The sequence below is a fragment of the Protopterus annectens genome, chromosome 4.part1 (assembly GCF_019279795.1).
Source record: "Protopterus annectens isolate FY-2018-M chromosome 4.part1, PAN1.0, whole genome shotgun sequence".
In the NCBI taxonomy this organism is placed as follows: Eukaryota; Metazoa; Chordata; order Ceratodontiformes; family Protopteridae; genus Protopterus; species Protopterus annectens.
In genome coordinates, this window is record NC_056734.1 from 884172095 (window position 1) to 884185164 (window position 13070).

Sequence of the window (13070 nt, forward strand, 5' to 3'; positions counted from 1 at the left end):
TCTTGCTTAGACTACAAGTGGTTATCTTCGCATGACTATCATTAATGTACTCACCTTAAGTCTGTATTCCATTTGTACTGAGTACTGCTAAGATTCCATAAAGGAGATCCATCTGAAATTAATCTTGCTGGATATGAGAAGAAACAGTGGCTGAGTATTCCCAGTTGAAATAGTTGTATCCATACCATTCAAAGTGTAAATCTTGTAATACAACTTTTTATAAAAATTGTACCAAAAACTTCCAAACTTATTTCTATACATTTCATTTTTAAAATAGATCCACCTGGTTTAGCATTTCTACTGATTTGAATCTCTGCTTATTCTTTTTTTTGTTTTGTTTTTATTAGAATTGATAATAAAAATAATTGCATTTAGAAATTTCTGAGCATAAAAAAGAACAATATGAACAAGAAGAATCAAGAATAACTATTAACAAGAGTGTATGCTAACAGTGAAGATTCTCAAAAAAATCCTATATATTACCCTTGATATGAGTATAGATATTTTTGTTTATCAAATAGTTCCTTGAAATTTGTCTGCATGTTATAGTAGGAGCTGATTCTAGTAGATCTTGATTTAATGGTGATAATTTCCAGATGACATACTTCAGTTGCAATATTTGTGAATTCTTTGAAAGAGGATATATCTTCATTCTTCCAATTCTTGGTTATAACTTTCTTTGCAATTGATAAAATGGACCATAAAATAGGGCATTTTATTCTTTTAACATAAACAGGAATAGCCTGTAAAAAATATTAATGTTATTCCAATAAGATGTAAGCACAATACAATCAAAGAGCATGTGCTGCTAATTTGCTTTAAGCCCCTGTTTACATCCCCAACAAATATGCTTGTTTTTAAACATTAATTCAATTTTATGAGGTGTGCAGAAAGATTATTGCAAGAATTTCCAAGTTAAAAGTTTCAGTCTAAGAGAAGAAGCTGCCTGTTTTGAAGATATTAAAAATAATTTGTATCCTCTTCATCTGGAGGTCTGTTATTAATGTGAGTAAAATAGTTGCAATAATTGTCATTGCAACTTTTTTTCTTTCCTTACCACTCTACATAATTTGGATGAGACCCTCTCCTGATGTGTTTTGTTGTATTAATAGTATTAAACATTCAGTTCATTTTGGGATAAGACCTCTTACCCTTGGTTGTATTAACTTAATTTTACCTTCCACATATTGTCTGCAAGATTGTACGTACAACCACATATCTTTGCTTAAATCATATTTACTTAAAAATAGTAAACAGAATGCAGTTTTTAATTATTCATTAATTGAAACCAGTATATTAGTTTTTCCCCTTTAAATGTAATCATTGTGTGTAATTTTGAAGTGAAAATAGTATATTATGTGTATGCTATAGAGAAAAGAATAAATCTATGCCTTATACATTGGATTTTTATAAATTAAGTTTCTAAACGTATTTAATATAGTCAATTGTCTGGTGACTCCTTTCTGATAAGCAATCTTTTAGCAACCAATGTAAACTATTGTGTAGTACAACATTATGATTAGAGTTTATGCTATGTTTAAATTTTATGAAAAGGCATCCTGGAAACTCTTTCTACCTGGCTGTGTAAATATCATTTATCCAAAGAAATTTTGTTTATGTAATTGATGATAAATAATATAATTCTAGATCTGGTAGTACAACCCCTCCTGCTGTCCAGTCCCTTATATATGATGATTTAAGGCAATTCTTAGTTTGTTGGGGAACCAAAGAAATTTTAAAATTAATATATTGAAATTTTTATTACAGATTTTACATGGAGGTAAAGATAATGATTGAATAACGTATAAGATTTTTCATAAAATACTCATTTTGATTATAGATAGTCTCTCTTCCATTGTGAAAAAAAATGTTCCATTTATTTATTAGATTCTCTATACTGATTATGCTGTTAGTATAATTGTAATTGATTGCATTATTAATGTTATCTGTTATAATTATCCCTAAATAATTCATTTTTCTCTCTTTGACAATGTATTTAGCAAATATATCATTTATCCTATCAATATTGGCATTTATGGATAGTAATTTGTTTTGTTATCATTAAAGGAGAGACCAGATTTTCTTGGAACTCATCCATTGCCTTAAAAACAGCAGAAAGGGAACTATTTCCAGGAGGGAGGAACTTCTGTTAAGTCTTTATAGAAAAAAACTGTGTGTAATATGTTTAAGGCTTCTTTAGGTAGTAACCTGTAGGATTCTGGTATAATTCCATCACTACTTGGTGCCTTATTACTTTTAATTTGTTAATTTGAGTTCGCATTTCAGACATTGAGACAGGTTTATCAATTAATTTCACTTGGTCATTATATATATATATATATATATATATATATATATATATATATATATATATATATTATAAATGTTTGATTATTCCTTCTGAGTCTATTACCTTATATTGATTGATTTCATTGTATTAATTTCTAAATTATTTTTAAATATATTGTATTTCTGTCACTTTTCTCTTCCTATTATGTGAATAAATTTCCTTTGTATGTCTGATTTTCCTATTATAATTTGTCAAGTTTTTCTTGTATCTTGTACAATGTCTCATTGTTTTTTCTTTATTGATAGCCAACTGGTATCTCTACAAAAAAGATATGCTTTTAGTGCATCCCACAGATAGATTTCTAAAATATCTCCTGTATGGTTAAGTTCAATAAAGGAAATAATTTCTTTAATAAAAAGTCCTTAAAATCCTTTAACCAAGTTATATATGCTGGTATCCTCCTGATCTTAATGCTATTGTTAGATTTTAAAAACAGTTCTAAAGTGATTGCATTGTGATCTAAAAGTGGGAAAGATACCACTTGAATTTTGCCTAGTTTATCTATCAACTCATTGGAGACATATACTCTATCAATTCTGGATTGTGTTTTATGTCAATGTGAGTAATGAGTAAAGAAAAAGTATTCTGTATCTGAGAAATAATTTATGTACTTAAAGTGAAATAGTTCAGTGAACTTTAACAGTGCCTTTGCTGATGCCTGTATTTTCTGTTTACCTGTTGTATTAGTACCCTTTGGTGACAATATAAAATTAAAATCTCCTGCTAGTATGATGCTGCTTTTTAAATTTGAATTACTTGTTCTAGAAGTTTTTCAACTGTTTTAATTCCTATTCCAAGAATCCAGTATAAGTTAATAAGGGTTAATATTCTCTTATTATATTCTAGGGTAACAGAACAAAGCATACCTTTATCACCCATATGTGTGTCAATGCTTTTAGGCATAGGCAAAGAATTTTTCTCTAATATAGCAACTCCTCTTTCTTTTTTTTTAAATATATTGCAAACTAGATAATATCAGAAAATACTTAGTATTAAGTCTGTCTTTTGTCAATAGGTGTGTTTCTTGTAAAAAAATAACATGGGAGTTAAATAATGTCAAATATTTCTTTAGACTATCCCTCTTGCAGTTGTTATTCAATCCATTAACATTGATGGAAATACAATTAATAAATGCCATTTGTCATACAGGTCAACAGTGTAGATATAACTCTCTTAAAATTAACTATATGGACCCGGTATAATATCGCTTCTTTGTTAAAGAACTGCATATTAATAGTCATACTTATTTTAATACTTAAACATTTAATTAGATGCAAAATAATTGTTATTGTAGATACCCACAAAAACAAAATAGTTTTAATGTAACTAAACACTTACTTTTAAAATCTTGTGAACCCCTCATGGAGTGGAAAATTCCTGTTTGAATAGTCTAACTATCCAAGCAAACTTACCCATCTACAATTCTAAAAAGCCCAAGCCCCTCTGCTTCAATTAAACAAAACTGTCATTAACAGCAAAGTGACCACATGCCTGTATCCTTTAAAACCGATATATATGTGTGAAAATTAGAATCTCTGCTGATTCTTGAATACTGAAGTTGTCATTTTTCGAATCTATGCTTTTTTTTTGCTTGTAATAGATTTCATTATCATTATACAGAATTAAGGCAACATAGGATTGACATGGTTATAACTTCTTCTTCTTCCCATGTCCACATCATTTCCCCTCCCTATGAGATTAATTAATAAATGTTGTTTTAAAAGTCATTAAAACTTTTAATGCTTAATTTATCAATTATGACTGGTTAAATTTGCTTCATGTGATGTCTGAGTTGATATTTAACTGGTAATAAAATTATTCTGTTTCCTTATTCTTAGAAGAAGTGAGACATGATGTTACTCTTTAATTGCATTGCTAACACCATAACAGGAATAGACCCATTCCTAAATCAATGTATTATTTAAGTTCATGAAATTAGTATTGCTTTATTTTTTTATGTTAGCCAAAAGTGTGCTTTGCAGCACAGCAATGTGCCCATAATTGACTCTTTCTGCAATTCATATGGAGTTACATGTATTGGTAAATTATTTTTATGAAACCCATTGCTCCTATTATTACTGGAACAGTCTAGGTATCTATCTTCCACATTGCCCTTGTTTCTGCCTGCAAATCCTGGTATTTTATGCCTTTGCATCCCTTTGTACATTTCTTCAAAGACTAAAATTACCACATTAATTCCTGATCTGGTCATTGTACAGGAGATGGTGTTATGTTATTTCACAGATGAACTCTCAGGGCCAGATTTATGAAGGCTTGCACGGAGTCTATGATTAGCGTAAGACGGCAGACAACCAATATGTCTGCTGAGCGATCCAGCAACAGCCGGCAGGGGCGTGTATGAGAGCTTCTAAAACTACTCTTGCACGGACAGTGTTATGGTATGCAAATTACCTCATTTACTGCTGAAAGCTATGCAAATGAGGTAAATTTGCAATCCAGGAAACACTAACCTGTCCGTGTAAGAGTAGTGTTATTTTCAGAAATGTACTCCGTTGGTAACGGAGTACCGTTCTGCAAATAGCTAAAAAGAGCTATGACAGCTCCAAACAAAGGATGCATCTAGTTGAGGAAGCATGCCAATGGCCAAATATAAGGCCATTGGCATTTGCAAATGTTGTAAATCTTTAAAATCCATTTTTTCCCTGATCTCCGATGTTTAAGCGTAGCACAGCGCCGCGCAAACGTGCGGCGCTTTAAATAAAATGAAAAAAAATTGAAAAATAACCAAAAATGGGCATTTTCACTAAAAAGCTTGTTCTGCCATGCAGGTGAATGGCAGGCTGAAAACAACATGGCCACTGAGTAGTGGTTGCTAAGGGGGGGAAATCTCAGTGTGAGAGATGTAACCAAGCATTAGTAGGCAATCCTATGTAAATGAGGATAAGGATAGTGAATCCCAATTTTCCCCGGTATGTGAGCCATGTCCCTAGAGTGTAAATGTAGGAGTAGGGAAGTAGTAGAGTAGAAGATAGGTGACATCATGAGGGGGTATGTCTGAAAGACTGTAAGCTTATTGGAGCACAGTGGCTTGTGTTTGCCCTGAGTTGCTCAGGATTGCAAAAAGCGTGTCTACAGTTGTCCTAGCTGAAAACAAGAAACCAAAGGCGTACACCGTGGATATATCTGAAATTTCTTGCAAACGTGCAGACAGCGTGTGTGCGCGTGTGCGCCCGTGTGCGCGTGTTTGCGCTTGTTTGTACGGCGCTGCCCTGGGAGGAAACAGAAAGGGGAAAGGAAGGAAAAGAAATAGTAGGAAGTTAACAAGGAGAACTAGCAGAGCTGCCAGGTGAAATATATCAGAATCAGCCAATTACACAGGCAGTAGACTAGCCCAGCCCAGCTCAGCACTTTAAACTCTGCAAACAGCAGTCTACCCTGTTTTTTCCCAAGAACTCTGCAACACTGCAGTATATAAGGAGTGAAAACTTAAAAAGCTTAAGTCAGACAAAATGTTAGGGGCTGCTATTGCTATCATAAACCAACATGTGCAAAATGCTGAGGGTGGTGATGTTGTGAATTCTGCTGAGCAACCCACAGTGAGGAGACGGAGAAGAATGTACAGACCCAGGATAACCTACCAGGGGCTACATGAGCTGGAGATAGTGATGCGCTATAGAGTAGACAGAGACCTCCTGCAGCAAATTGTTGAGCTGTGCCGGCCACGCCTCACACACAGAACCAACTGAGAGGACCCCATCCCAATGGATACCAAGGTATGTGTTGGCCTATGAATACTAGCTACAGGTACCTTCCAGAGACCAACTGATGATATGATGAGGGTTTCACAGGCATCAGCATCCAGGGTACTGCATCAGTTCCTGGATGCCATGTCAGCACATGTTGGTGAGTATGTATATTTCCCCAATTCCCGTGAGGCATTGGCTAGCAATATGCGTCTTTTCCACCAAATAGCAGAATACCCTGAGGTAGTGGGTGCAATAGACTGCACGCCCATACACATCAAAGCACCACCCGGTGAGTGGAGTAGGGTCTACATCAACCACAAGGGCTTCCCCTCCATCAACTGCCAGGTTGTGTGTGATGCCCAGGGCATAATAATGAATGTGTGTGCTGGCTGCCCTGGAAGCTATCACGATTCCCACATCTGGCATCTGACACAGCTGTACCAGAGATTTGCCAGTGGGGACATTCCTGATGGTCACCTAGTGGAGGATGCTGGATACGCACTGGAGCCGTGGCTGATGACACCCATCAGAAATGCACACACACCCGAACAAGAACTCCATAATGAGGCACACGCACAAACAAGAAACATTATTGAGCATGTGTTTGGGGTGCTCAAGTGACAGTTCCGTTGCCTGGACACATCTGGTGGAGCCTTGCAGTACTCACCAACTACATGTACCCAAATTGTCATAGTATGTGCCATGCTACACAATATGATCCTGCAAAAACAGGGGCAGCAGGAACAGCATGGGGCAGGGCCAAACAGCCCCCCACCATTGCCAAGGCCTGCACAGGCACAGTGTGACTCAGAGGAAAAACAACCTGAGCCTGCCCCAGTAGGCAGAAGGAGGTGTGCCCAGTATGCCTTGGCCTTGGTAAAGAGGCAACACATAGCACATACACTGACTCAGTATGAACCCTGGAAATGACACCTCTCTCTGACTCGCACATACAATAAAAGGGATGCCTAACTTGACACTACCTGTTTTCAAACATGTATAGGGAGTGTACTATGTGCATCCGACATAGGCAGCCCTGCAGCACCACCTGAGGCATGATTGCCCTATTTTAAGTAATATAAAGCAGTGCTAAGCATATTTTACCACTATTTAGCATATTTAAACACAATTGCGTGGAGCTGCGCTCCGCACTAACTAGCGCAACATCAGTCAGCATTGAGCAATATTGGGCAATGTTGGGCAATGTCGGGCAATGTTGGGCAAAGTTGAGCAAAGTCAGGTAAACACGCTCACACCTGCTTTACTGTTCCTTAAGCAGTCTGGTCTGCCCAGCAGACAAATAAAAAGCAGTGACAGGGCTCGAACTCAGGATACTGTGCACTATAGTCACAGTACTGAACCACTAAGCCATGACAGCATTTCATTGGCACAGACACAGCAGGACAAGTGTAAACTAACACAAACACAAACAAATGCTTTATCATGCCCTCTGAAGAGGCATATGAGTAACTTACCCCCAGGCCTATGCAGACAGATAACAGCAGGCCAGGCAGTGTGATGTGGGTTTGGTAGGCTATGAAGTCACAAACTAATATACGTGAAATTGGAAGCTAAGATCTGTAGTACAGTAGTATGCCTCAAGCCAGTACGATAGGCAACAGTACAGACTGAAATGGAGTACCTGACATAGCAGTGCAGGCCTAGCTAATGTGTATAAGTGTCAGGTGAACCCCTCATCCTATGTACACCCACAGTAACAATCAGGTGTGCTCCCCGGGTAGAAATGTACAACTAATAGCTGTCCCTTCTGTATGTAGAAATGTTGATAAGTCTATGCAAAGTGACTCATGGAAGCCCTGCAGGCACAGCAGGCTTCCTGTTGATGTACAACACAAAGGTGAGCCCTGAAGTAAAAACCAACTTGATTTTTCACACACATATAGTATATATGTCCATACTGTGCATGCTCACACACTTAAACAAATTTAACAAATTTCAGTCAGCAACATACTGAAAGGTCATACTGGGCATGCTCACACACTTAGGCCATGTCTGAGTACAGTAGTGGGCCACACATATCTGGCAGTTGCAGTTCTTACCCCAGAAACTTGTCACTATTCACCGATCCTGCCTTGCGCACACAGTTATATGAAAGCAGACCCATATAATATATTGGACTCCTGTCATAATCAAACTATGTACTACAAGTACTTAAGTTGTTCAAAGAAAGTGAAAATTCAAAGAAGATCAATAAATCTCCAATCAGTATCATCAATAAACAATGAGCACTCCTAACATTATCCAATCCATGTTCTGGCAAAAATATTGTCAAAGAGTCCATAGAGAACCATGAAGCTTTCTTTCGCTATGTCATAAATATCAATGTAAACTCATATATGTTCTGAGTCAGTGCAAACTGTAAATGAATACATGTACATGACTGACATTGCCAAAATCTTGTCAGACAGGTTCATACATATTTACCTCCCTCTCACTGACAAAAGGGCCCATTATCATACCTGGAGATTGTGAAAACCCAGAAATCACATATACAATGGTTAAACAGCTCTTTCCAAACCTAAAAACATGGTGTCTATGGGATGACATGGTTTCCCTAGCTGTGTTATATGTGAACTCCAAAACAAACAGACCCTGCCCCTGAACAGTCTGTTGAGACTCACCCTCTGTACAGGATATGAAACTGTTGAATGGGTTACAGCAACATTTGGCACACTCCACAAGTGTTGGTGCACAATGGACCATGGGAACTACTGTCTTATAAGCCTATTAAGCCTGATCTGCAAGGCCATGGAGTTCATCATGATGGAACTCATAAACAGAGCTATTGGGAGCCTACAAACACCCAACCCTACCCATTTTGGTTTGGTCATGGGCAGATCATGGTTCCCAAACCTGCTAGACTGTTTACAAGGCAGTCACCCAGGACATAAATCAATGAAGTGAGCTACACACATCCCACATAGACCTTGAAAAGCCCTTTTCCAACATCTTAGACACATGTCGTTTCCACAAAATCAACAACCTGTGCATAAATATGTATGTCATCTGATGGATTGCCAACTGGAGCACAGATAGATCCCACAAGGTAAGAATTGTGGTCTCCTGTTCAAGCTGGTAACAACTGCTGTCCTCCATGGCTCAGTCCTGGGACCCCTCCTGTCTGGTGTATACTTTTCAGAAATACAGTCAAACACACAAGGGCTATGTTTAGCAAGGTTTGTGGATGACTGCAAAAAAGTTGTCATAATTGATGTTTGGGACAGCAGAGACATTCTTCGAAAAGGTCTCAGTCTGACAGATGTGGTGTCAAAATTATGGCCTTGAGCTACAGTCGTACAAATACCACATAGGTGCCAACACCTTAAATATGGAGGTGATAATAAGGGATCTATGGACACATGTGGATAGTCATCTCTACTTCCAGAAACACATTCACAAAGTGGCTAGAAAATCATGCTATGTGTTCCCACAAACTGCCAAGGTCTTTGCATGTAGGTCAAAGGAGGTTCCCTCTACTCATCAGTCATCAGACCCATCAGAGAGTACCACAACACACTTGCAATGAATCTGACTAGGCACCTTCATCAGCTGGAAAGACCACTGAAGTACCTCAACAAGAGGATTACTGGCCTCAAACAGTTGTCCCATGTAACAAGACTGAATTTAACTGAATCTGTACTCTGTTGCATACTGTCTACTCAGGAGATCTCTGCCCAACAGACAGGTCTATGTCCAATGCAGAACTGATGTACATGTGCTATCTGAAGTAAACCCAAGCTCACCGTACCACATGCTCTAGGGATATCATCATCACAACATTAAATAGAACATGTTGGAGGGATACATTACTAACTCACAGACTTCCCTTGCTTTGGAACAGGCTCCCAATTGACAGTAAGCAGAGTCCCTCACTGACACTCTTCCAGAGGAGCCTTGATGAGTGTATGTGAAACTGAAATGTCACACCATGGATCACTTCATCATCTCTACTACACAGAGGCCTAGGGAACTAACTCCATGGGTGGTGATAGCTGCATACTCTGGCCATACTAATATATGCCTTCAGGCAGATAGCCTATTACCTACCTATGTACCTATATATATATATATATATATATATATATAGGGGGAACACAGTATAATAAGCCAAAGATGGATGGGCAGAGATGTGTGTAAGTGGGTGACCATGACAGGGAGCCATCCAGGACTGTCCCACCCAGCACACATCCCAATGGCACGAAAGACATGAGGTGCACATCTCTCCCACTGTACATAACAGCCACCAGTATCTGTAAGCAATACAGTGTATGTGGTCCATGTGCCTGTTGTACAACATGACTGTACAATGAAGTACACATCTACTATCTGTAGACATGTACCTGTCACATAGGTTCATAGGTATGTAGTAGACTATTTCCACGAAGGCATATATCAGCCTATGCAAGCTGTGTATCTTTCAACACACCATTGGGTAGTCTCCCAAGGCCTAGTTCTAATGGTTAATACCCTAAGCCCCTTTTTAGTGGGGCTGCTGATGTGATGCCTGGCATGAATTGTCTGTTTCCCATCCACTCATCAAGGTTCCAATTGAAGAGTGTCAGCGAGGGGTTCTGTCTGATGTACATTGGGACTCTGTTCCACAGTAAGGCATCCCACCAGGATGTTGTATTCATTGTTGTGATGAGGTTCATATCCCTGGAATGTGTAGGGTTACTCAAGGTTATTATCTGTAGATGGAGCATGTTCAACAGTTATGTGTTGGACATGGCTCTGTATGTTAGGCAGAGTGTGCCTCTGAGAACAGATTTAGTTTTACCAGTTTAACACAACTGTTTGAGGCCAGTAATCCTCTTGGTGAGGTACCTATGTGGTCTCTACAGCTGCTGGATATGCTAAGTTGAGTACATCCAAAATGGTGCACTGTACAAAAATGATGGGTCTGATGATGTAAGAGTAGAGTGCCAACACTACCTGTTTGGATCCTGATGCAAAACCTTTGTTGATTAGGTGGGCCACATAGGATCTCCCAATCACTTTGGCAACATGGTGTGTCCCCAGATCCCTTATCACCTTGTCATTTGTATTTTGTTTTCAACAAAAAGGATCACTATGCATTCCTCCACGGTGAGCTTGAGGCCATGATTCTGACACCACACATCTGTCTCACAGAGTCCCTTCTGGAGAATATGTCTGTCTTCTGGGGAATCTATTATGGCAAACACTTTACAGTTCAAAGCAAACTTAGTCAACCACAACCCTCCTGTGTTGGCATGTACATTTTAGAAGTCTACCAAACAGGAGGGACCCCAGGGCTGAACCCTGGGGGACACCAGTCATTACCGGTGTAGAGTCTGACATGTAGCCAGCAACTCTCAATGTGTGGGATCTATCTGTGAGCCAGTTTGCAATCCATCTTGTTATGTATGGATTCATGGCCAGGTTGGTGAGTTCATCTATGATACCTGACTGTGGAATGGTGTCAAAGGCCTTAGCGAGGTATAGGTAGGATGTGTTGAGCTCATTTTAATCATCTGTAGCCTAGGTAACTGTCAAAGAAATCCTCCCAGTTCAGGAGGCGTGGTCTGCATTTGACGAAGCCAAACTGGGTGTCCTCAACTGTGTGAAGGTTCCCAATCTCTGTATTGTTGACTTCCATTATGATTGGCTCCATTGTCTTGCAGAACACACTCATCAGGCTCATAGAGCATGAATGCCAAGGGGTTTTCGTGGCCTGACCCCTGTGGAGTGAGAAGAACGTTGCTGTGCAACATTCTATGGGTACATATCCTGTAGAGAGCATGTAGAGAGAGGTGTAGGTATCCTTGGTGAATATGGATACATCCTCACCCTATGTGCTATGATTCAGGTTCTGATGCTGGAAGTTATGGAATGAGTAGTATCCTGGTAGTGCTGGTGTGCTGTCTGGAGACTTGAACTAGGTTTCTGTTACTGCACAGATATCAATATTCTCCATAATGAGAAGTGCCTCGAGTGTGTGCATCTGGAGGCTGAGACTTCTGGCAATGAGTAGCATTTAGCTCACTTTGCTGTTATTTGTGTTGGTTATGGGGTTTGGTTTGTCCTGTGTGACCGGTGTGGAACACCTGAAGTCAGTGCCTCATTGGTCCCATCTGATCATAAGCTAATTACCCTACATATCCACATTCTGGACCCACATCCCCATTAAGGAAACTATGTTGAAAAATGTCTCCAAAGCCAACTTCATGCTTCTTAAGACAGAAGTGCTGAACTGCAGGACACCCATGCAGATGGACAATACAGTTCTGACTACTGATTCCTTCACAATTGCATTTTACTTTACTTGATGACTGCATGCATCATGCTATCCCAAGAACCAACCACAACATCAATCCTCCAAGAAAAGAAGCCAGTCTATGTTCCCCTGCATAAACAAACTGCACAACAGAAGGAAGAAACTGTTGCAAAAGTGGGTAAAATCCCATGAATGGAGGAGCTCCATGGTCAACATCAGTAAGAAGTTGTGATCCCTGATAAAATCCTCCTTATGAAAACAAAATCGACACTGATTCTAAAGACAACCACAAAGCATTCTATAGCTATGTCAAGAATCTCAATGGCAACACTCAGATCTGCTCTGAGTTACAGCACAATGGCACTAACTATACAGACCCAACTGATATTGCCAACATCCTGGCAGATAGGATCAGTGCTAACTTTACACCCCTCTCACCCCTGAAAGAGCACATCTCTATAACGGAAGACTGCAAATTTGCTGTCATCACAGCTGCACAGGTAAAAAACACTCTCCAAAGCCAGGAACACAGCATCCATGGGACCAGATAACATCCCAGGCTGTGTTCTACACAAACTACAGAACGAACAGGTACCACACTTACGTAACATGTTCAGTCATAGCCTCACCTCAGGCTTTGTGCCTGCTGAATGGTGCACAGCAATGGTTATCCCACTACACAAGAGGGGAGCCACCACGGACCCCAGGAACTAGTGCCCCATTAGCCTGATGAGCCTGCTATGCAAGGCCAATGAAT